General features: G+C 43.7%; 1 protein-coding gene across 1 annotated transcript in view; it reads right to left on the minus strand.

Moving 5' to 3' along the window:
* Window positions 1-24,692, minus strand: part of BEND5 (BEN domain containing 5) — a 934,984-nt gene that overhangs the window by 227,696 nt on the left and 682,596 nt on the right. The gene's annotated exons all lie outside the window — the stretch shown is intronic.

Genomic DNA, 24,692 nt, shown 5'->3' on the forward strand with positions numbered 1-24,692 from the left:
GTCCTTATCTCAAGTAGTGCATCCAGTTCTGGGCCCCGCACATCAAGAAGGATGTTGATGGTTTGAAGAGTCCAGGGCAAAGCACCGAAAAATATTAGAAGCCTCAGAGGCAACACTTATAAAGGAAAGGCTGAAAGAACTAGGGTTATTTAGCCTGGGGAAGAGAAGACTGAGGGGAGATTTGATAACAGTCTTCAAATAGCTGAAGGATGATTGCAGAGAGGATGGAGTTGGGCTTTTCTTCATAGCCATAAAGGACAGGACTAGGAGCAATGGCCTCAAGCTTCAGCAGAGAAAATTTAGGTTGGAAATATCTCCCTATGGGGGTGAAAAAAGTATTGGAATAGGTTACTTAGAGAAACTGTGGAATTTCCATCCTTACAAGTTTTTAAGAGTAGGTTAGATGGACACTTAGCGGGGATGGTCTTGACAGGGATGATCCTGCCTTAAGCAGGGAGCTGGACTTAGATGATTTCATGGCTTCCCTTCTAGCCCTACTTTCCTATGATCCTATATGTGCAATTGTCACAACTGTATTAACTAAAAGGCATGTCTTAATACCCATTTATTTGCATACCTACAATAATGGCGCGTGCACACACAATGACTGCACCCAGATGTAGTCAGATGGATTTGTCCACAGGTAGCCTTAAACTGATAGAAATGCTGCATCTGTCCATTTTTAAGCCATCTATACTGCCTTTATACTGCCCCTTGGAGTGCCACTGCGAAACAAGGCCCACCCGTTCACTCTCGTTCCACACCTGCCACCTCCTGAAAATGGGGCAATACAACTGCCTTGGAGCGATCCTAAGCGCAGACCCAGAGGCACCCTTAAGCTTTCCCTTTTGGGATTGCTTATTTCTCTTCCTTGCTCTTTAATAGCTACAATGCCTCATTTCTGGGATTTGGTGTGTGCTGAGCAGAAACAAGGGGCAGGATACGTTCACAGCAGCATTCCCAGGCATGACATGGAGGAGGGATGCAGAAGCCAAAGCTGAAAAGTTCACTGAGATCCTGAACTTCAGTTAGGGCAGATCTATATTGCCAATAACAAATTCCTGGAATGCCCTATTATTGATATATTAATCAGACAGTGCCCCATAAAATTATCACAACACTGAGAAAATGTTGGCCGTGCACTCAACATAAAGACCGTTTCTTAATCTGTGTACAATTATAACACATGAGAATAAATTATTTACTTTGCCTTCTTACCAAGGTGTGACAATGTCTGTTCGGAACAGACATAATATGTCTGTTTCCTGTCGAAATACTGAAACCGTTCAGGCTGTGGTAGGCATTGAAGCTTCCTGATAGATCACACACGCAGTTATTCATGTGGCCACCTAAGCAAGAGCTTTTCCTACACAAAAGGATTGTGAGAGATGATTATTTTATTTTATCATAGCCTAGAACAAAGCCCTCTATACTGATCATACAGTCAGTGCAGGAGATTTTCTCAGGAACTTGCTGTCTGCAGGTCTCCTAGCTGGACTGTATAAGATGTTCTGGATGGCAGCCTGGCGGCATAACTCTGGGTTCTCTGGCAGAAGACAAATGTGAGGGTAACAGGACAACTTTCCAGGTTTACAGAGCCCTCCAAGACTCAGGGTCTCACCAGGCAACTTGGATTTAATCCCACTTTACCTTGACTGCTGCAGCCACCTGATTCTGCAGACATTGCTGGGTTGCCACAGGCTATCCAGCTGTATTTTATTGCAGGTGGCACATCCATCCAAACTGCAGATAGCATAGAGCCATAATATTATACATCGAGCTGTGCTGTAAGCAGCACAGAGATGTACTAGTTCTCCAAGCTCTGTCAAAGATGTTCATCGTCTCTGGTATACACAGGGGTCTTTTTCATGAATGCTGGTCCTCCGTATTTGGAAGCAGCAGGGAAGGACACATATGCCCCCTCTGTGGAGGATGCAACCAGGAAGAGAGAAGCTGTATCTGGGGCTTTGGTCCTCTCTACCAGTGAAATCAGATATCAGCAGTGAGGATGAAGCAGAAATACCTGCCTTATGTGCACCACTGATCCCACAACGTAAAGGCTGTTACTTTTAGTTAGGGAATATACCAGAGGCAGCAGAGTGCCGTGGGAAGACATGGACAAGAAGGCTCAGTTTCAGTTAGCATTTGAGCTTCACCCGACAAGTCAGAAAGACATGGAGTGAGGAAAAAGGAATATGTGAGATGACAACACTCAATGCACACGTGCACACACACAAAAGGCAGGGAAGGAATGAAAAGGTTGACTGAAGCTGCAGACTGACTCGTGCAACATAAGATCAGCCGCCTCCTTGTTCTTATTTTACTAGGTAGAAACTGAAAGGAAGGAAGATAGAGAAATAGATAAAAACTAATTCACGTTGCAAAGAAAGCAGGTGGAAAATGTGGAGAATTAGACTTTTTCACGGATGCAGTAGCAACAGCCAGAGGGAGCTCCTTTACTGGGCTGAGGTGAAAAGGGGCTGTGACATCCACCAAATGCAGCAAAACCTGATACCTGCTAATTAGAGGGGCCGAGTTAACTGGCTAGAATTCAAAAGCCAAGGGATTTCCCACCAGTCACAAGCTGATTTTGTGGAAGCAAGATTGGGGATCTATAACAACTGGTATTTTTGGTGAAAATGAGCTATACTTCAGATCTGTTTTCCCTGGGGTTGTTGGAGGGCGGAGTGGGGACAGATGGTTGGATAATTTATACCATTTGGCCTGTGGTTACATTAAAAAAGAAAGGAAATCAGACAGACATAGGCTGTGCGTCTGTGAACACAGATATAGCAAATGTAGACATAAATTAATCCAAACAATGTCACCAGTAGGTGTTACTAAACATTAAAATAATGATTTTGAATGGAAGAGGGAGATGGCGAAAACAGTTGAGAAGGAATTATAATGAAGTCTCCATACTGTGCACTTGCTGTATCACCATCTGAGGATCTCTGAATGGTCTTGGAAAAACATTACTAATCCACGTTAATGCTTGTCGCTTCTATAGTCCCTCTCATCTTAACATCTCAAAATGCATAAGAGTTAGTCAATTGATCTGCAAGGTCCCTTCCAGCCCCTAACTATCTATGAATTCAGCCCTCTGATTCTCAGCCTCCTTAGACTCAAGGCAGCCCTCAGAAAATGCCAACTTTGAGCCTTCACTTGTATTTTTTGCAAATTCTTCTGCTGCAAAGACTTCAAAAAGATTACAACAGCCCCAAATGTTTTTGACACTGTGGGCTCCTATTGGAAACCTCTAGGTTTATCTTGTGAATTGTGCACACCCAACAGTGCTCATATTGCAAGGCATCTTGCAACACCCTTCAAAAGACCTTGTGGCACCCCAGGGTGGCACACGGGGTGGGAATCACTGACTCAGCCCTTCAGCCAATCCTTGAGGTCAATGCTATTGCTTTTGTTCAAAGCTGGCAAAACTGGGCCCAGCATGTCTTCTGCTGGGCACAAAAATGGCCACGCACAAAATCAGAAGTCAGTTCTGGACATTTTGATCCGACTCATTTGCTTCCGGTAACCTAGGAAAGTCCTCAAAGTACTCCCAGGCCCTCGGCTCTAACCACTAGCCAACACTCACTCTCTAAAATGTGATCTACAATAGGAAGGTCCCTGGAAAAAGCCAACACGAACAGAAAAGAGGGGGAGAGATGCACAAAATCTCAAGCTCTAAGCATTAGCACACCACTACACGACTAGTGCACCATTGATGGCTGCACGTTGGCAGAATGCCCATGTTGTCAGCAACCTTCCTCGGGGAGGGGAGGCCCGTCTCACAGCCCCCGCGTGGAGGTCGAGCGTGTTTGTGTTTATCGTACGTATAAATACACTCAGGTCTGTTGACCAAGTTTGTGGAACATTTACAGTAGTTCTTATTAAACCCAGGCTGTATTGTTTCAACCTTTCCGGAGCTCTGCCAGTGTTTGTACAGTAAATGAGAACATTTACCAAAAAAAATAAAAAAATTTAAAAAAAATTAAAAAGTAAAGCATGACAGGATTTAATGCTTAGACCCCAAGAAGGTACGGATAGTTACCTAGCAACCAGGAGGAGGTGTGTCAGACGGAGAGGAACTCCACTTTGTGCAGCACGGGAGTTGCCAAAGCAGCTAATATTACAGGAAGTCTCTCTCGAACGATTGGCATGAGGTTTTGGCTACTGCAGCCAAAAACCTACATGGGGGGTTTTCAAGCTGGATTTTTACAAAGCAGTTATATTCCAAGATGGCACTGAGCGCTGAGAAATCGCAGAAGGCTTTCTGGAGTGTTTATGCTGAAACTCCTTTGTGAAACGTGTTGCAAAAAGGGGCTCCGCTACAGAAAGCATTAAGATCAAAGAACATCTTGGGAACGGTTTGCTAGAGATGCTGCGAACGCTGTTTTCAGAGGTTAGGTGCTACGAGACAAAACTCCTCCTTCTGTCCATTAAACATCAGATACTGGGACATGGACAAACCTGTTTGGTAGTGTAAATCCCAAGATTTCACTGGCGTTACTTTGGATTTGTGTTGGTGGAGCAGAGATCAGAATGGGGTCCAGAGATCTCAGCCATTTTCATAATGTCGAACAAAATCCAAGAGAAAAAAATAATGAAAGGACTGGTGATCACCTTAGCTACATCTCCAGCTCTGGAGGGTTTTATTCAGTGGGCTTTTAATTTGTTTTCACAGCGGTTTGAACAAATTGAATTTGTTAATTAAAGCGGTAAAATGAAATGCTGAACATTATTGACTAGATGCTAATTACATTAGCAGAGATATCGGGGGAGGGAGGAGTCCTTGTTTTCAATAGCCAGGACAAATCATATTAAGAAAGACAAGTGATCAGTCTGAGCCCAAACTCTGCAGGGAAAAAAAAACCTGTTTACGTGTTGTGATCTAATGTTTATCGTTCATGATCTTCAATTGGCAATACCAATAGAAACACGATTACTGCAGCTGGGTATTGTCCCTCAGTTCAAATATCAGTCTGGTTTACAACATTCCCTAAACAGAGGTCATTACCCAATTAAATGCAACGACGTGCCCTGTGCTAATCAGGAAGGACATTATTTTACAGGTGTGTTCCCCAAAACGCAGGCAGCTCACACCCCATTTCTGAAAAGTCTCCGAGTCCTCATGCTCCAGCTCTTAGTGGTGAAAAATATCCCACCATTGAGCGAGCTGCTTCCTTTGTGCTAAAAATGAAAAGTACCAGCTATCCCCTTCCATCTTTAAGAATCCAGGCGGGAACAACTAGAACTGTAGGCATCTTTATTCAGCTTAATTTAATATGAATGCAATCACATCCCCATCGACACCAGTTATACTAATTCTTCAACTGAGTGTTTGGCCCCAGTTCTGCATGCATTAATTTTAAGCATGTGAATATTTCCAGCAGATTGTCTTCCAGGAAGCACTTTTTGAAAGCGCTACTGACTTTGAATGAGATTTAGGATCCTGAACTTCTTAAGTCTTTTGAAAATGGGACTTAAATTTCTAAGTCACTTAGGCTAGGTACAGACATTCAAAAAGGCTGAGGTGGAATTGATTTAAGTTATGTGGTTTTCTGTCAACAGCGTAGTTTATATAGGTAGCGAACAGAACACATATTTGCTCTTTGGTGGGGGGGGGGGGGGGCAAATCTTAGACTGGGTTCTGCCATTTTTAAACCAGTCTGTGTGCGCTGAACTTCTGCTCTGTTAATGGGTATAGACCCGTTTCCAATCACGTATACCAGTAAAAGTGGAACTCTGTACCTGACCTTAGAAACATAGAGAAGTAGGTCTGGAAGGTCATCTAGTCCAGAGGAGTGTTGGTTGTAGACCTGTCGGTCTAGGGACATAGGCAGGTTCTTTTGGTAGATGTGAGATCTTTTATTAGATCAACTAAACAGTTGGAAAAAAGTTCTTTGCAAGTTTGTGGGCACAAGCACCCTTCGCCAGACATAGGGATATGCTGCTGGTGTTAACACAACCCCCTAAATTTACCTGCTTTTAAAAATTACTGCATGTATATAACCGTTTGCAAGATTAGGGTGTTATATATATCAATATTTTTTTTATATCTGGAGTAAAATCCAGTTATGCTGTAGTTGTTTTAACTCTGCAGTACTAACAGGTACAATATAAAGATTATTATAAACTTATTTGTGCTGCTACAGTCAGAAGATATGAATTAGAGCACATGCAAACAGAGGATTTCCTGAGTAAGAAAAAGCCATTTTTAGATTGCCATTTTTCTTCTTCCTCATCATAATGATCTTATCAGACTCCCTTTTTTTTCTTAACATGAACAGCATGCTTACTGCTATACAGTAATGTAAAGGAGACTGTGGACAGACATTTTAATCTAAGAGGAATGCAGTCTTTTCTGCTCATATATGCATTGTAAACAATAGACAACATTACATTACGATTTGACAAAGAACAACTGCAATACAGAGAATTTGTTTGGAAGGTCACCCTGAATGCCTTTTCTACCCAAGATCCACAATGGCAAGGTGGAAATAACATAATCAAGTTTGAGCAATGGATAAATTAACCAAAGCAACAATTTCCACATCTATAGAATGGGGAGGCACGTGCTCAAAACATAAAACTACAACCAGGAGAAGCAGCACAATGAGCGGCAAAGCAAGGCACTACGACCTACATACGCTGAAGCAGCGAGTACGACAGGGACCCAAACACACAGAGGTGATAAATTAAAGGTTCTCCACTGCCTGGCACGTTGGAAGTATCTTAACGGAGACTGCAGAGAAAACAAAATATTCTTCCTACTGGTTTCAAAGGGCACATGCTTTGTCATTCCCTTTAACCTACAGCATGGTTTAAATAGTATATTTATTTTTTATCTGTCTTGGTGCCTTGACTGCTAGGGTGCATGACTGGGTTGCACTGTTCACCAAGGTCTTGACGCTGCAAACACTTTCTCATGTAAGAGCATTATTTATGGAAGTCATCTCACTTTCCAGCGCATAAATACTCGCATGGTAGACGCTTCAGATAAAACCAGGATCTGGTACTCAGGATATATTTTTTTTAAAAATTCTCCTTTGAGGTAGGAGTATAATGATTAGTGTCCAATTCTGCCACCCTGATGCATGTAGCATGATCCTATTTAATTATCTCAGAGAAAGTTAATGGAAAATCCTTCTTCAATGACAAAACAATAATAGCTATAACTCAAGTACCTCCATACCAGCCTCTATACCAGAGAGTAATCCCAGATCCAGATATATCCAGGTACATTTTTCCTTCCTGTTTCTAACAATGGGGTTATCAAATGACCTCTCTCTGAAGAAAAGTTATCCTCCCATTCACTCTCCCTCCCTTTGTTTGGTCTCATCCCTTGTTGATATATATGTACTTAGACTGCAAGCTCTGAGAGAAGAGCTTGCTTTTTAGTAGTCTGTACCAACCTAGGAACACTGAAGCCATTTTCTTCAGTCACTTGGGGAGAGATGGGAAGATAGAGCGTGGAAGGAGTTGTTTATGAGTCTTGACTAACAGCAGCTGCGTAGTTTAGTTTGCTGGGTCTGGCAGACACTTAGTTTAAAAATATATATTTTTTATTGCTGTGCATTCTACATTTTTGAAAGGGTGTTTGTGGCTCAGGAAGGGTGCTCATATTACTCTTATTCAAGATGCTATTGACTTAAAACCCTTGTTATCTGAGATTGAATTATCATAGCCAAAGATCAGCATTCAACATGTTCCCCTTCTTATCCCTCGCTAACATTTAATCAGTTAAATATTGTATTCTTCTTTCCAGATGTTAAGTATTAGGGGTGTGCAAAATGGGCCATATTCGATTTGGATTCAGCCCGAATTGGGGGACAGTGATTTGATTCATTGATTCAGATCAGTGTCCTGACTTGATTTGGCTGAATCTGAAGATTCGATGCTGATTTGGAGAATCAGCGATTCAGCCACAGCTTTAAATGTTTTCTCTACATACCTTGAGGTACCAGGCACGGCTTGTGAATGCTGAGATGGTGGGGTGGATGGAGCATCCCACAGGACTGTGGGGGGGCCACCTGCGTGCTCGGAGGCAGACCCAGAAGTGGACCAGAAATACTTCCAGTCCATTTCTGGGTCCGCCGCTGAGCACACAGGGGACCCCCCCCCCGTACCCTCTTGGCACAATGATCAGCCCCAAGGGGACCCCAGGTGTCCTCTGAGACCCAGGGGGCACCAGTCGCTGAGCCGGTGGGCAGGGGAGGGAGTCCCCTGCGTGCTCCATGGCAGACCCAGAAATGGACTGGAAGTGCTTCTGTTCCACTTCCAGGTCCGCTGCCGAGCAAGCTGGGGTTCCCCCCGCACTCCCGTGGGATGTTCCATTTGCCCCACCATCTCAGTGCTCACAAGCCGCCTGGTACCTTGAGGTATGTAGAAAAAACATTTAAAGCTGTGTCTACGTCCGAATCATCGAACCTCTCTGAATCTCTCCAAATCGATTCAGAGGGTTCCAATTCAATTGGGAGAGATTAAAGGGTCTTCTGATTCAATTCAGATTCGGCCGAATCAGGCTGAATCTCCTCCAAATCGAACCAGCGACCAAAGCTTCGCACAGCCCTATTAAGTATGTTTCTGTTTATGTGTATACAAATACTCAATGCACAACCATCTTCTCTAATTCTTGTGTAGCACTGCCGACACTCACTTGTGGTCATTAATTGTGTAAAACAGTGTTGGAGAACCTGCTTTATCATAAAGCACAACAATGAGTATTCTGTAGAGGCCAGTTCCCTTTGAAGTCAAGGACGCTTTTCCATTTAATGTAATTGGCCCAGAATGATACAGTAAATTCACACTAGTAATAGAATGGACAAAACAAATGGAAAGGGAACTAGCGGATCTCTGGAATTCCTTACAAAGCTGTAAATTAATGTGATGCTTATGTGCACATGGTAGATTATTTGAATTTCCAAACTTTGTATAAACTTTGCACATGACAAATTGAAGCTTAAGTTAGATTTGGGATGTTGGCCAAGGCAACACAACAGATGAAGAATTAGTGAAATGAACTATAAAGCAGGAAATGTAGACAAAGATGGTTATTACAGATAATGCCTCTTCTGAGCTCCCACGGTGGTGGCATGGTTGCACACACATGCACACTCAATGCAGGGCTGTAGTTCAGTGAAACAGTTTGGGTCTACATTTGTTTGAAAGGCATAGTACATTCAGCACAATCAGCTAGTGAAATTCAAAATGATTGGACATCTGCTTTCAAACCTGTTTGCTATACGGAGAACAAAGTTTAATGATGGCATGAAGGCAAATCTAAGAAGTATACAGAACCTAATTAAAGGAGATGTGCTTTGCAACAGAGCTGGGAATAATGGTTGACTTCTCTCTAAGACATCTTGATTGTAGATGAGAAACAATTGAACTAGGACATAAGTCCAGGGTGTGACAAGATACTGTCACTGTCAGACAGCGCACACACTTAAAATTGTGTTTAATCCTGATAACAACTTAATAAAAAATTAAGGCAGAAGTAGCTGTTAAAAGGCCAAGGATTTTCATAAATTTCATAGACATGAGGGCTAGAAGGAACCTTGCAAGATCATTGGGTCCAGCCCCCTGCCCAAGGGACAGGAAGTCACCTGGGGTCAAATGATCCCAGCAAAATAGGCATCTAAGTGTGTCCTAAAGGTATCTAGAGCAGGTGCTTGCACCACTTCAAGTCTCCGGAGTCTAGAATAGACTGCCCCTAGAAGGGTAAAGATGTTTTTTTCTTATGTCTAGCCTAAAACGGTCTTCCTGGAGTTTGTGACCATTAAACATTGTCTTCCCTTGGGGTGTCCTGGTGAACAGATGTTCTCCCAGTTCCTGATGCACACCCCTAATGTCTTTATAGGCTACCACCAAATCACCCATGAGCCTTCAATTTTCCAGGCTGAAGAGCCCCATGCCTCTCAGCCTTTCCTCATAAGACCTGTTCTATTGTCCTCTGATCACGCGTGTGGCTCTCCTCTGGACTCTCTCAAGCTTCTCCACATCCTTCCTAAAGTGTGGAGCCCAGAATTGGATGCAGTACTCCAGCAGTGGTCTCACCAAGGCTGAGTTTTGTTTGAGATGCATCGATAGATGCAAATCAGGGTTTTGTTTCCTTTGCCAGCTCGACGTCGTATTGGTGAGGAGAGGATCCTATTTCTCAGAGTCAGATATTTTTGGTTTCTAGCAGGTCTAGCTTATTTGACAAGCTCCAGACTCATGGAAAACACTGAAAAAAATTAAGAATGCCAAAGTTAAATGAGTTGTGGACTGACATAGTTTGGCATCCTACCCACAGTGCTCTTTGTCCCCAAAAGCATAAGCCTGTTAGAGAGAAATTACAACAGGGATCAATTACATCAAAGTAAATCTCATTAATATCAATGGAGATACTTCTGGCTTACATTGATCAATTTTGATTTTTTTATTGACACCTCCCAAGAATTTAAAAAGTAAAACAGTAAATTTAAGTCCAACTCAGACTTCATCATATTCTCTTTCCTGACATTATTTAGAATTTGTATGTCTTTTTTTTAATAGGTTGTCCAAGAACCATATTAAGCTGTGTGGCAAAAGGGGACATTTTATGATGACAGCATCTATAGCAATAGTCAGGGTCTGGTGATAGCACCTCACCAACTCTTCCAGAATTTTGGCCAGGAAAAGGTAGGTCCTAACATTGGGAATTCTTTTATTTTGCTGAGGCCCGAGATGATGGAGGATGAAAAGCCTCAGCCTCAGTCATATAATATGAAGTCATGAAGGCCTTGACCTCATCGCTTACTGAAAACACCGAGACTGCTCTATATCTGCTTCTGAGGCAGTGGGAGGAAGGGTGTAGGAAGTCACTGAAGCTTGAATCTGCCTAGGTAATTGGGACACTTAATTGAGAAATTTATAAGCTTTGATCTATAATTAAAACTTAGTACGCAGAGATTTTATTATTCAGTTTATAAAGGTTTCTATCATAAAAATGTTTCTGATCCCAAACTGTTTATATCTTTTAATATTCTCTGATGTGAAACTTAACTTTAAGTTCATTTTAATGGATGGCATTGGATATTTCTCCAAGTCCATGTGAGAGGATCAAAGTATTCAGGTTTCTAATTTCATAGATAAGGAGCCAGGAAGAGCACAAAAGAAAATGTTAAAAAAGAAATTAAAAGAAAATATTCTTGGGCCAAATGCACAGGAAGATATAGTGAATTAGATGAGGTCTGTTAAGGTAGGGGCTTGTAGAAGTAATGTTGAGGAGACAGACAGTGCATGCAGGGCTGAAGAATAAGTGCATGCAAAGCTGACCTATTATAAGGGACAGTTAGGGAAAACAGGAAGGTAGAGTTCACGTTTACTGCTGAGGTGAGTTGACATCTCTGTTTTAGTCTGAGGTTTAGGAAACCAATTAATTTTTCTTTGTACTAAAGTAAAAGCATCTCTCTCTCTGGTGACTTCAGCACTAAAGATCTCTAAAGTACTTCCTTCTTACAGGCTCACATGACACATTTCAAGATGAACCACCTTAGGCTAGGGAGCTGGCTATAAGATGGTCAAAGGAACCGATTTCCCATTAACTGTGGGTTGATTTTTTTTTCATCTAATCATACAGAAACTCCTGTTTTCTACACTAAATGAAAAGGAGGTTTTGCATTGCACTAGACAGGGCACAGGAGGCTGGCTATTGCTTCCTGTGCACTACAGCGTAACAGTTCTATGGGGGTCTTTAAATAGAATAGAAGGGGGTAATCATGGGTTGATGTCCGAAGCTTACCTCCAAAGGAAGAGGACTCTTTCCTCCCAGCACCAATGCAGATCCCCATTCAGACCCTGATGACTGAACCCTCATGTGGGTTCAGTCAAATTTTGCCCTAAGCACATTAGGATTTTTTTTGCAAATTGGGCTCTAAGATGGAGAAAATAGATCTGCCTTTCTACAAACGGAACGTTAGTACACAAGATGCTTTAAGCGCAGTAGACTAATTCTCTTGTGCATTAGCGCAGCAGGCCAAACCCCTGCTAATGTGCTAATTAGCATCACAAAAAAGCATGCGCCTGATGTCCTTCTGCCAAGTGACGACAGGGTGGAAGGAGCCCAGATATCACTCAGGTGCTCTGGGATGTTCTTCTCTCACCTGCCAAATCTTTGGTTTGACATCTACCGGAAAGCTAGTTCCAATGAACAATACCTTTGGTGTGTCAAAGGAGTCTCTTTGAGGATCTCCACCTCCCCTACACCCCACCTTTAGCACTTCCTCAGTGTCATAGTTTCATAGTTGGTAGGGTCAGAAGGGACCTGAGCAGATCATCAAGTCCGACCCCCTGCCATGACAGGAAAGAGTACTGGGGTCAAATGACCCCAGCCAGGTTTTCACCCAGCCTCCTTTTAAAGACCCCCAGGGTAGGAGCCAGCACCACTTCTCCTGGAAGTTGGTTCCAGATCCTAGCCACCCTGACAGTGAAGTAGCGCCTCCTGATGTTTAGTCTGAATCTACCCTCTGCCAGCTTGTGACCATTATTTCTTGTCACTCCTGGGAGTGCTCGGGGGGAACAGGGACTCTCCTAATGCCTGCTGGTCCCCCCTGGCTAGTTTGCAAACAGCCACTAGATCCCCTCTCAGCCTTCTCTTGTGGAGGATGAACAGGTTCAGGTCCTGTAGCCTCTCCTCATAGGGCCTGCCGTGCTGACCCCTGATCATGCAGGTGGCCCTCCTCTGGACCCTCTCCATGCTGTCCACATCCCTCCTGAAGTGTGGTGCCCAGAACGGGACGCAGTACTCCAACTTCAGCCTAACCTGTGTTGCATAGAGGGGGAGGATCACCTCCTTGGACCTGCTTGAGATGCATCTGTGGATGCATGACAAGGTGTGGTTGGCCTTCTTGACCGTGTCCCCACACTGTCGGCCCATGTTCATTTTGGCATCAATAATGACTCCAAGATCCTTTTGTGCCTCTGCTCCGACGAGAAGGGAGCTCCCCAGCCTGTAGGTCTGCTGCTGGTTCTTCCTCCCCAGGTGCAGTACCCTGCACTTGTCAGCATTGAAACACATCCTGTTCTCATCCACCCACCCCTGTAGCCTGTCCAGATCCAATTACAGCCTATTCCTTCCTTCTAGCATGCCCACTTCACCCCACATCTTAGTGTCATCTGCAAATTTGAACAGGGTGCATTTTACCCCCTTGTCCAAGTCACTGATGAAGATGTTGAACAGTGCGGGCCTGAGGACCAAGTCCTGGGGGACCCCACTGCCCACATTCCTCCAGGTTGAATAAGACCCGTCAACCACCACTCTCTGGGTGTGGCCTTCTAGTCAGTTAGTGACCCATCTGACTGTGTAGGCATCGACCACACAGTCTCCTAGTTTTTTTAATGAGAATGGGGTGAGAGATGGTGTCAAAGGCCTTCCTAAAGTCCAGAAAGACAACATCCACTGCGACACCTGCATCCAGGGATTTGGTGACCTGGTCATAGAAGGCCACCAGGTTGGTCTGACAGGACCTGCCTCTAATGAACCCATGTTGGTTCCCCCAACAAGTGTTGTATGGTATTCTGGTCTTGGAAGAGGGGGGAAAAGGCAAACCCCCTGCCTCTGATGACACACAGCGTGCCTGAACTGGATTTAATTCCTGGTCTCCTTTTTAAAGCCAGGCCCCACTATATGGTCTTAAAGCCACCCAGTCCTGACTCTTATCTTTGGAGTCAAAACCCTAGATGAGGGGCCCCCTTATACCAGTCCCAACAAGGGCCACAGGTAATTGGGCAAAACGAGAATAAAAATTCCAAACTTGCAGAAAAAAGACAAAGAAGAAGATCCTGGGCGTCTCCCCTCAGGCATCAATTTCCAGTCCTTTCAGGTGACATAAAACCCCTCTAGGCTGCTTCCCTTACAAGTAAATTCCCAGTCTATAGAAGGAAGGCAAACCCCTCTGGGCAGCTTCCTTCATGAATCAATTCATAGTCTTTAAGGTGATGGACAAACCCCTCCAAGCTGCTTCCCACACTGGGCAGCCCTTCCCCTGTTCTCAGCTCACTCAAGCTACTCCTAACCTAACAATTTCTCACAGGTGTCTGTCTCTTGGAGTCTGGCCAGTCATTGAAGTGCCCTGACCCTCGGTGTCTCTCTTGCTCAGTATTCCTCCGATAGCCCATGCATACAGTCTGTGCTCCTCAGCTGTCTCTGGCCACATGCACCTCCCAATGAGAGAGTCCTCTGGTGTTTTCTCTTCCCTGACACTTCAGACTCTCCCCCATGGCCCCTCAACAGAGCTGAAAATACCTCCCGGGGCCCGCCCACTGCCAATCCAGATGAAGCAATGATTCTGGAAGTGCTGCATGGAGCCCCGTTCCCTGCCGGTGTCCTCTGTTTCATCTAAGGTAAGTGGGAAAATTGCATATTCAGTATCTTACATGCAAGGACCAAACTCTAGGTATATACTAAGTAGTAGTGGATGATAACACTACACATTCAGCCTTCATTGGCCTACTGTAGTACGTTGAGTAACCATTTTACCTTCCTATAGAACAGGGGTGGGCAATATATGGCCTGCTAATTAATCCCATCTGGCCTGCCAGCTGCCAACAGAATCCTGAAGAGAGGTCTGTGCCCCACTCCACTCCACCCTGCCATAGCTGGGGCTGGGCTGGGCCACACAGCATGCAGACTCCTTGGTACACCTGCTACCTCCATCCCAGCCCCACCTACCCAGCTTTCTGTTGGTACAGTCTTGGCACCACTGCTGCTGGCAGCTGGGCCTGCATGGGATGGGGGCGTGACGCAGTGCACTAAGTAGCTGTCCCAACCACTGGTCCACCCACTGTGATGAGCAGCTGCTGCCACGGGGCCACTATAAGCTGAACCTATGCCAGCTGCCGGGGGTGCTCAGCCAAGGGCAGCTGCCCCTGACTTTCCTGGTGTGGCATGGCAGCAGCGGTTCATTGCAGCAGGCAGGTGGGCCGGCTACTCAGTGTGCTGCATTGCATCCTTTTCTGTGCAGGCCCAGCTGCCAGCAGCTGTGGTGCCTGGACTGCACAGCACCAACAGGAAGTCGGGCAGGGGAGGGGGATGGATGTTGCGGACGGGGAGAGGAGTCTGCAGCCTGGCCCTGGCTGTGGCAGAGTGCAGTGGTGCAGGGTTCAACCCTCTCTCGTCAGGCTCCGGGTGGTGCCTGGGGGGCCGGATAGGATCAGCTGGAATCTCCCTGAGCCTGCCCCCACCCTCTGGCCCTCAACAGCTCAGCAAAACTTGTTAAGTGGCCCTCCAGCCCAAATAATTTCCCACCCCGTTATAGCTACAAAATTGCCAATGTGGAGATGGTAACGATGCACAGCCTGTAGCATCCTAGCTGGGTGATATAAAAAGGAGAGTCTGAACTTTGAATTTCCTTGTTCTGCCATTTACCTGCTATGGGGTCGTAGATTCCTTCAGAGCTGATGTTTTGTCAATGCCCTCATTACAGTTTAGCTGAGGTCTGTGTATTGTTCTTCACATATATATTCACAGCATACGGTAAACTCTAATAGCTCCTTTGGAGCTGTTACACTGTATGCTGTAAATGGTTATTAACAATAGTATTCATTCATTTGCATGTAATGGATTCATAATAGCAAAAGTGTAGTGAAAATCTTATACTGTATTATGAAAAGTAGATGCTGCATAAAAGCAGCTTTTTAATCCTCAATACTCTGCCTGTTTTAATTATTTTTTAAATATCAATAGGTCCTGGTTCAGTAGCTTGTAAAATTACACAAACCAAAGCAGACTTGGAGTCAAAGGAGCACAAAGAGTGTGTGCTTGAAGCTGGAGAATTTTTACAGTCCTAAACATTCCCAAAGATCTGCACGTGCAGGGGATGGGGAGCCCACTGTGTACACATCTCCACCAAGGGACTGAGTTGCAAAGGAGTCCTCTCCACGGCACATGTCTTCCCTTCTTTCCCAAAACTCCACAGAAAGCTCCCAGTACCGTGTGCGATCTCATAACCCAGCTTTGCTGGAGCTGTCCTGCCTAGGGAGCTAGTGTGAAGGCTCCAGAGAGAGATAAAGGCCATGTCCTTCACTCCTGTTCCTGCTCCTCTTAAGATCAGAGCATATGGAAGGGGCTTCATGGGGGGAACCCTGCTGTTTTCCCACCCCAGCATCTCTTCCCTCCCTCAATATTTCTTTCTTTCACTCTATATTTTTAAATCCACTTAAATAGCTCTAATTTAACCAGCAGGAAGGACTGAGAGTGTTCAAGTCCTCCTACCTGCAGTCGCAGCATGGTGAACATGTGGGATCAATCTAGTTGATTGAAAATGCTCCTTCACCAATGGTTCAGAGAAAGGGACAAGGAGAAAGAAACAACCATAAGGTCCCCACTACTACAACGTAAGGAAAAGCTTTAACTTAAATAACAGTTAAATAACAGTTACAAATAATGGAGATGCTAACAGATCCTACACGTGGTACCACTGTATTAATGTGGTTGAGTTTTCAGGCTTTGAAAAGGGCCTAGCACTGTATTTGTCTATGATTACTTGTAATATTGGGGGGCACATTTTCCATGGACATTTTTTAATACCAGAAGATGACTTTTATTAATCCAAAAAAAGGCCTGAGTGTATCTGAGCTCTTCAGTTGCTGGATTACTTCAGTTTAATAACTGGATTTCAGAGGTATCTAATGGGAAACTGGAACATCAATACAAATTCATCTGTAGTTGGGATCCTTAGTTGGGTTTCCTTATAATGCAAATGTGATGCATTTGCTCTCAAGACTAAATGATGAAACCTAAAAATCCACAGATTTGAGACATCTGGGATCAAACATGCAGCGAACAAGAAAGTTCTTTGCAAATGTCTGTGGATTCCTTAGTAAGCATTGGATATCTGCAACACTTTTGCCTAGCAAAGCCTCAGGACAGAACAATTTTAAAGGTTTGTTAGCGAAGACAGTTTCGGAAGCTGAGTCAGATGAACAATAAAACCCCTCAGTTATTTATCAGAGGAGAATAATTTGCTTGAATATCAAAAGTTCTTCATGGTGGGTAGTTAAGAACAAATGTTGGTCTCTGTTTTATTACTTCTTATTTTAGTTGAGGTGTCCAAATATGATGTAATCCATCACACTGATATAAATCACACACTAATTTACCTGTATTTTATCAGGGTCGTTTTTACACTTACACTAAAGGTCAACAATATTTTCTTTTCTCTGACGATAGTGTTCAGTAAAATCTTACAAACTGCTAATAGTTTAGAAAAATGTCAACTCATGAAAATTATTGTGCCAACATATTCATGCTCATTTGCATACTGCAGAAGCAGTCCAACACACTCAATATATGTAAACCTTTAATATAATTACTTGGATGCTAACTGCATATGTTTTATAGCCCTATAGATTAAATACTAGATTGTTAATCCCAAACCCCATTATTTCAAAGTGAGAGTTGGCTTGTTATACCTGTATTATTAGATATACAGTAGTATAGACAGCATAGTTCCCTCCCCCAAGTTATGATTTTATGTCACTCTAACACGATAAGGCTTTTCTTCCCCAGCAATAAATAACTGAAAATATACATTTCCGGTTCATAGTAAAACTGAGCTGTAAACTATAAATGTCACAGAATGAACCAGTTGTTCTTTCAGATCTGAATGACAATGTTTACTTCCACATTATAACTATTAATATCCCTTTGTTTGCAGGAATGGATAGTAAAGCCTAATATATTCAGTGCTTCATTGCTATTAGCAACGGATAAACTCGTACTGCTTCAGACAGCAACTGATTAAAAATAATATTCAATTGTAATTAGCAAAATTGTACCCAGTCACAAGAGCTATTATATTGCAGACGTGTTTAAAAATTTGTCGGGGGAGGGAAGGAAAGGTCTAAAAGCAAATCCTTGATTTGAGAATGATTTCTGTGATCTGTGGGGTGAATTAATCTGTACTGAAAACAAAATAATTTCATCTGACTCCCTCGTTTGTATCTTTGTGTTTAACTATGTTCTGAGTGGTGCCAATTACTAGTCACAGACTTGATTATCTCCCTAATTTTAAAGAGCCCTGTTCCATTGATAAGAATCGGTGGTATATAGTCTGTATAGCACAATGCTGCTCCGTCGCCTGATATTGAGTTAAAAGGACCATAAATCCTGCTTGGCAACCTGGCCTGCTGGAATAATGGAGAGGGCTTGGCAGCAGTGGCTGAGCTGTAATTCAAGCTCATCTCCTCAGACAACTGGAGAGGGACACACATGGCCACAGAACTCATTTCGGAGTCTGAAAGCCATTAAACATCTTTTGCTGGCTTCTACACGAAGGAGTGCAGTGCCAGAACCTCAGTGCCAAGGGATACCCAAAGGGAAGGCATATGGTCTGCTTTTACTTGTGCTGAAGAGTTCATTCTTGTTATTTAAAGAAATAATGGAATGTATGTGTCTTTCTTCTTCTTCTTTTTTTTTTATGAATGGCTGTCTTGTTTTAAAGGGGGGTTCCTGATACAAGATTAAAACCAATGCCCGCAGTAGCCAAGTAGTAGCATACGGGCATGGCCCATACAGTGAAGGCAAGATGGAGGAAGAAGGAGGGCAGTACTGCATCCCTAGAAACTATCCTGGAGCTTCCCAGGGAACGGGTTGGGAAGACGCAATATGTGCTACACCGTGCCCCCCTACCTCTGCTGGCTAGTGTGAAAGGTGGTGGGGTTATGTCCATCACTTACCCCTTTTGAAGGACAGGCAGCAGTGCCACTGGTGCTATGCAAGCACAGAGATTTTACCGTCCAGCAGGCAGAGGGCACAGCACCCACCCTTCCATCCCCTATGGATCAAAGGGTGATCCATATCATCCCAGCATGAGCTAGTCCTATATGAAGAGTCTCCTTTTCAGTAAGAAGACAGGGTAGCACTTAGGGCATCTTGACATGTGCTCCAGGGGTTCACTTTAATTAGAGAGAGCAGCTGTAATTAAAGTGCCCACAGTGTCATGTGTATTCGGCATCCCTGCACTTCAAAATGGTGGCAAGGGTGCTTTAACCAAAGCTCGTTCGATGAGGTTTAGTTAAAGCATCCCCGCCACCATTTTGAAGCACAGAGATGCTGAATTCATGTGACACGGAGGCTGCTGGAGCATGCTAATTAGCACACTCCATCAGGCTCAATTAATTGCTAATTAGCACATGTCAGAGCAGACGTCTGGCATGTGCAAAGGTGTCCTTAGACACTAACTGGTTCAGAGAGGCATAGGCCTCCATAGGAGACAGCCTACTTCATCAGACGCTATGCTTCTTTTTAGTAAAGAACTGAACTCCACCAATTGCTTGGCTGCGGTCAATATATGCTACTTTGCAGTGACACCGAGTTCAGCAGCAACAAGGCAGATTCAATAGATGTCAAGAAAACCCAGCTTCGGTACACTGAAACCTAGCAGCAAGCCGTGCTCTCACCCAGCACAGGGAAGGGAAAGGATTTTCAGCTGCTGTGCTCTTTACAAATCGGCCTTGGCATCAGCACGAGGCATAACCAACCACCAGAAATTATGGTGAAGAAACAAGAGATTCTGAGTGGTGGTTCAATTAAGAGGGAAGGAATTGGAGGAAGTCAGAACCCTTTGCAGCTTCTCACCAAGCTCGTTCACGGAGCAGAAATTAGTGGAGAGGGCACTGTCAGCGAACCGCTGTCCTAGACTTTCAAATCCCATCCCCTTTACAACTCAGTTTAAGACTCAGCACTAGGGGCTGGATCGATACTTGATCCTGGACTTGAGCAGGAGGTTTCAACAGTTGCTCTGTGCTGTCATTTCTCCCGGAAGGGAACATGAAGGGAAAAAAACCAACAACGTCCAAGCCCTCCCTGGTTGCTTGAGAAGAACCATGCCGAAGAGTCAGCGACCAGCCTGCTGAGATCAACATCAGGGAAGGCAGCAGGTGGTAGGCTCTGCTCTCAGTGGTAGGTGACTTGGTAGTCAATAAAAGAGCAAATGTGGAAAGATCAGGAAAATCCAGTGAGCCGCAAACCAAAGGTATTTTTGTAGCAAAAGTATAAAATGATGCTGGTCTGTTAGGAAACGTGACTGTTGTTTTGGGGTTTTTTTTTTAAGTAGCAGCATTCGAACTTTCACAAGAAGCTCCGAGATTTCACCAAACCCAGCTCCAAACCCCAGACAAATAAAAGCAAAGAGGGAAAGGAAATGACAACACCTCTCTCTATGGAGGAATGATGAAATGAGGGCTGGGTTTGATGCAGTCTCACAACAACGTTACAAAGCTTATTCGGGTACAAGGAAGTAGGCACAACTTCACCTGCCGGAGTAAACAGGCAAATGAAGATCTAATTAATCCATTAAGATGCAGGCTACAATCAGATGGTGAGACAGCACATGGAAACATCATCTTTATAACTCGCTCTGCTCTGATTATTCCCAGGCTCCCTGACTAAGCGTTCTTTTTCACAAACCCACAGGCGTCCTACATCTTACGTAAAGGATTGAATGTTTAACCCACCCACGCACAGGAAAAGTGACCTTCTGGCACATCCCCGTGTTACTCACCATGCACGGCACCATCTTGTGTATTTACAGTAGACTCTCGCTACGTGCAACCTCCGAGGCATGTTCTTCAAATGCCATTTTGCATTCTCCACTAACATGTCATCAAACAAGAGACTTGCACAACCCCCACAACCACATGCCCAACAATATAACACCCCAACGCAGCAAAAAAGCTGTTCATGATAAAAATTTAAAACCCTAGTTAAAAGAACTTCACTGTAGCTTTCAAAGCCAAATAAGAAACGTGAAAGATCATTGTCCCTTTGAATATACTGTAGCATCACCTGCTTTAACATGTGTATTGACCTTCTTACTGTAACACGATTACGGTTCATGCCCATTCCTACCATTTTTACCCTGGGTTAAATAGCGCGATTTCTATGGCAGATCTTGTCATCGGTATCCTGTTCTCTGCATACATAGAGCATCCATTACAGTGAATAGGAGGGTAGTGAATGTAGGAAGAGAGAGTCGAGTAGTAGAAGCTAGAGAAGAATTCTGCCCTTAAATAATCAGCATGCTCAATGAAGTGATTCATTAAACATTTTAATGTTACAACTTTAGTTCTATCAATTTTCATACTAAAATACATGTTCTTGTAGACTCTACTGACACACTTGGTTATATTGTATTTTAAACAAAGTAGGAAAACGCAGATAGCATTTATACACGCATGCAATAACTCCCCCCAACACAACCATTCACACAGGTGTGTTTAGAACATCCTGTTACACACGCACACATTTATACTTTCATTTCTCATTACAGTATCTCTGCAGTGCTGAATGGGAATGATAAGAGGAAAATCATTCAAAGGCTTTCCCGTAAAATTCTGGGTTAGTAGCCAAGGGTCAACTTCCTAATATTCTGTTTCTTTTATCCCTATCTAAAGTAAATCACTGCCTTGCTATTTGTCTGCCTTGAAGCTACAGAAAGTAGCAGTTCGCTCCGTGTGTTCCATCACTCCTTATCCCGATGTCCTAGTTGGTAAAAAGTGCCAGTTTAATGCTATCAAATGCAAAGAATCAATATGCTGGCAGACAGAAAGCACCACATTGAGCCACCAGACCATAGCAGCCTGAGATAATTTTTATTTTTCCCCCTTTTGTTTTGCTCTGCTTTTCCCCTACTGTCTTATCTGGAAGCCACTGGATAGAAGCCATCTATCAATCAAGCAAAATCTCAACAAGGTTTATGACTAAGCCGTTCAAAACGGGGAAGAAAGATCAGGCATGGGATTATTATAAAATACACTAGCAGCTGATTTATCTTGCACATTACTTCTCAATAATTGCCACATTAATTTTACAATGCAATTTTAATTGGCCTAAGCAGAGGTCCACAAGTTTATCAAGAAGAAATACTGCTGAGAACCTAACACAGCATTTGCAAGAAAATATGCAAACAACAATAATATTTGCAGCCATTATTTCATTTATCCCAGCCAATCGTGCTTGTACGTGTTTCCACAGAGGTCACAACAGCATTATGGAACTACTTGCTGTGGCTTGCCTCCCTGAATCCTTAGAAACATCTCTTCCAATCAGCACAAAATATATACTTTTATTCCCTCCTTCCCACTGTTAAGTGGACCCTTTTGGAATCTTTCTTCTACTCTTCAGCAGATGGCTACTGCAGCCTGATGAAATGGCTCCCAACAACAAGGTTTATAAACTCAACCCATACAATATGCTTGGTTCCATTGAAAACAGGTAGCACATAACCAATGCACCTTGCTGAAATGGGGCCATAGTAAGGAACAAAATTTATGGAGAGGGCGGTAACACCATGTGAACCAAACGTCACCACCACACTGAGCCTTTCCATCCTCATTTGTAAGGGACTTGACTATCTGATGGATGAGGCAGGCCGGTATAGTGCTGTCACACAGAGCAATAAAAACATCTTCATCCTTTACTGCTGTATAACTCTGGGACAGGAGCTGGCTCTGCATATACGCATATCTGTATCTGTATCTATATCGATATCAGTATCGATATAGAGATATATATGCAGCACATTCATAGCACGGCTTTCTGGCTTCACCAGGATTGGTTCCATCTTCTTCATTCAACAGAATGAAGACCCTTAAAAAAATAATCAATGTGTTTAACAATAGCAGCAATAAACAAAAGCAAGTTACCAGCAGCATTAGGCACTTAATGTTATTGTGCATGAATAAAGCAATGGGGTCTGAATGTGCTAAGGAAAATTACAAGATTAAAAAAATTAAATAACAGATATATATTATCTATTTTTGCCATAATTACTAGATTATAGATGTACCCTTTTCTCATACCGTTCTAACCATGGTCAGACCGGAGCATGAGTGCTGTAGAGTACATTATTTAAGGGTAAACTTTTCCCTTCCAATCAGCTCTGTGGTAGATCCATCTTGCTTTTTCTATATTTGTAACAAATGCAGAACTTGCACTGATTTCAACAGAAGATCTCTGCTGGAAAAGGAATATGTAACATGATGACTCGTTTTGGAGGCAAGAAAGAAACTCCCTATAAAACAAGCCTGCCAGATTTATTTATTTTTTAAATTGTGGCCTTAGTTCTTTTCTTTGAATGACTGCTTAGAGCTATGGCAGCTTTGAGCGTGGAGAAGAGAAGATTAAGCGGAGATTTGATAATAGTCTTCAAATACCTAAAAGGAAATTACAAAGAGGACGGAGATGGACTTTTTCCTGTCCCCATAGGGGACAGGAGTAGAAGCAATGGCTTCAAGCTTTATCAGGGGCAATTTAGGTTGGAGATTAGGAAGAATTTTCTGCCCATAAGGGTAGTCAAGCTTTGGAAGAGGCTACCTAGAGAACATGTGCAATCCCCATTCCTAGAAATTTCCAAGGGTCTTTCTAGATACTTGGCTGGGGTGGTCGAGTCAGGAATGATCCACTTTTCCTATGATCCTATATCTTTCTCCCTTGTACTTCTATCACATCCACTGTTAACTGGAACTATCACAGAGAAGGAGAGCTGGAAGGGACCTCCAGAGGACATCTAGTCCAACCCCCTCCCTGAGGCAGTCATCCCTATCCAAACCAGGCTATACAAATCTATCAGCCAACTCTTTGTAAAACTACTGTCAACCCTGACACAACACAAGACAGCATCCTCCTAACCTGCCACAGGTAAATCAGAAGGACCATGGCAGCCAGTGCCCTGCTTCTCTGAAAAGACTGTTGATATACACTCAAGAGATCCCAGGTAGAGGGCTATGACCCCTGCTAGAGGAAGGCAAAACCCCCACGGTCTGTACCAATCTGACCGTGGGGTAAAATTCCTTCCTGACCCTAAATATGGCCGTCAGTCTGACCCTGAGCAGAAGGGCAAGACTCTAGTCAGAAGCCTCTGGCTTTAAGTCCCAGCATCAGTAATGGCACACCGTAGTCAAAATCCCCAGCCTTGGCTGCAGCCAATACCTAATACTTCTGAAGAAGGCTTAAAAAACCCCTGACGTATCAGGAAGCGGGAGGGAGGGGCAACCAGCAAAGCCCAAAAGAATGGGAAATACCCATAGTAAAACATAGGAAAAGCTATGCCTAGCTCATTGCCTACGAGTGGCTGTCCAACCTCTTCTTGAACACCTCCAGCGATGAAGAGTCCACAGCTTCCCAAATCTATTCCACTCCCTCACTGTTCTAACAGTAAAGAAGCTTTTCCTGATACCCAGTCTAAACCTACTTTGCTGCAACTTCAAGCCATTGGTCTGTGTCCTACTCTCTATAGCAAAAGGAAAAAGGTGCTTTCTCTCTTCTTTATGGAAGCCCTTCAAATACTTGAAGATTGCTATCGTGTCTTCTCTTAAGTGCCTTTTCCACAAGCTGAACATGCCTAGCTCCTTCAGCCTTTCCTCATATGACTTGTTTTCCAAGCCCTTTATCATCTTGGTCACCCGCCTCTGGCTGGTAATTTCTCCACATCCTTTTTAAAATGTGGAGCCCACAATTGCATGCACTACTCTAGATGAGGCCTAACCAGTGTTGCGTAGGAGGCAGTATCAGCTCCTGCATCTTGCACCTAATGTTTCTATTGATGCATCCTAAAACCACACCTGCCTTTTGTGCAGCTGCATCACCCCACAGACTCGTATTGAGTCAATGATCTACCAGGACTCCCAGCTCCTTCTCCACAGTGCTGTCATCCAGGCAGGTATCT

This window comes from Alligator sinensis, unplaced genomic scaffold (genome assembly GCF_000455745.1).
Source record: "Alligator sinensis unplaced genomic scaffold, ASM45574v1 scaffold256_1, whole genome shotgun sequence".
NCBI classification, from domain to species: Eukaryota; Metazoa; Chordata; order Crocodylia; family Alligatoridae; genus Alligator; species Alligator sinensis.